The sequence below is a fragment of the Psittacula echo genome (genome assembly GCF_963264785.1).
Source record: "Psittacula echo genome assembly, chromosome: 6".
Classification (NCBI taxonomy): domain Eukaryota; kingdom Metazoa; phylum Chordata; class Aves; order Psittaciformes; family Psittacidae; genus Psittacula; species Psittacula echo.
In genome coordinates, this window is record NC_137743.1 from 61,700,590 (window position 1) to 61,702,557 (window position 1,968).

Sequence of the window (1,968 nt, forward strand, 5' to 3'; positions counted from 1 at the left end):
TATGCATCTGTCTTACAAGTCATTTCTTTTCTGGTGGAGCAAAGTTAGCATCTGTCTCACAGGTCACAAATAGTTTCTTTTCTGGTGGAGCTAGTTGTTAAAACCCTGACCTTGCTATATAAAAACCCGATATCTGTCTTAAACTCATGGACAGCCTAGTCTCCCGTATTCTTTGTTTTGTGTCAGAGTGATAGTCACAAACAGGCTCGAGAATGGGAGGAGTGGGGAAAGGGTGAAGAACTGTTTTGGTAGTGCTTTTTGTTATTGTTGCTCTTGTGCCTCCTGGTGTTGTAAGCGGTGCCAGTTGAGCAGGTGGTTAGTGGGATCATGTGTGGTGGAACACATGTCTGCAGGAGTGTGGGTGCATGAGTAAGAAAGGCTTTGAGAGAAAAAAAGGGGTTTTAACTTTTACAGAGCTCGTTTGGAGCATGACTGACTTGGTGAGCAACATCTGGCATTCAGGGTGTCCATGTGTTGTGCCGGGAGGGGCGAGCAGCAGGTGCTTCCCAAAACCATGCCTGTATCCCAGCTAATGGTGGTGTTGCTGTAGGTAAGTCACCCTTCTGGTAAGGGAGAGAAAAACTACACAGTGATTTCATTTTATTTTTAAACCAAGGAGCAGTTTAGTTACTTTCCCTGCTGTTTATGTTTGGTGTTTGTTGGCTTTGTTGAGCATTTTAGCCTGGAAAAATAACAGCATATGGTGAAATAGTCTGCTGTCATAAACACAAAGCAGGAGGTGAGAGAGCTTTGTAACAAGAAGCATTCGCATGTTTGAGACCAACCCAAATTTACGTTGTGCTGTTGGTGATTTAAAACTGGCTTCATGCTCTTCAGAGGCGTGTGAGGAAAGTCTGAGGAGGTGCTTCACGTCCAACTGCCACCAAATTGATTGGCAGCGATCAGGTGTGTGGTGCGTGGGCAGCCTTGCCCCCTGGCTCCATGATGTCTGAGGGACATTGTATCTCCAGAGCCATGTTTTGACAGCCCTAAAAGAATGTGAATTCCCAGGAAGAGTGGGGCAGCTTCGTAGAGAGGGGCGGGAATCATGGAAATTGGGAGCTGTGGGGCAAGAGAGTTGGTGGGAATTCAAGGCATCCTGCTGGGCTTGACACAGCCTATCCTGAGGGCCTAGGAAGTCACTGGCAAGGACTTGGACACATCACTGTTAGTATGGGAACAGGGCAAGATGGAGAATGTGAGGGCTTTTTCCTCCTCTTGTTAATTTTGAAATAGAGGCTAGAATAAAAGGGGTTCATGTTTTCTGTTCAGTGGCATAAAGAGGAGTGGGAAAGGCTCTGCTTGCTGTAGCATGTAAGAAACTCACCCAAGGTGAATGCTGAGTGCCTGTGCACTGTCAGGGCCTTTCTCCCAAAGGCCATTATGGTGGTTCTGCCAAGCTCCCACACAAAAGGTGCGTGTCACTTCCCAGGGAACATGTGTGCCTGCTGACAGGCAAGTGATGCTGCTCACCTAGCACCTGCTGATCCTGCCATTTAATCTCAAACCCGTTAAATAACATTAATCCATACTGAGAATTGACTTTTTCTTTTTAAATTGCAGGACACAAAGAGAAGGTGCCATCATGTGAATACAAAACAGCTAGGAGAGAAACAGGACACCTGGGAAGGCTGAACTGAGACTGCTTGTGCACAGGATGACAGACTGATTTGCTGTTCCAGACGATTCAGGGAAACCTCACTCCTCCAAAAGACTTTCCCGAGTGAGAGGAGAGGAGCAGGAGGAAGCACACAAAAGAGCGATGGGAATTGAGGGCCATGGTTACTTGAGATAAATGGCAGATCCCTGGGAGTCTAGCCTTGTACCTGTTTGCTTTCGCTTTGTTTCTCTCTGCAGCTGCTCTTTCTTTTCTGCAAGCTGCTGCTGGGCACTGCCGCGGTGGCACTGGAGACCTCAGGAGCGCCGTGGGTGCAGCGCGTGAGGAGGGGCTGGGCAGCCCGCCTCACC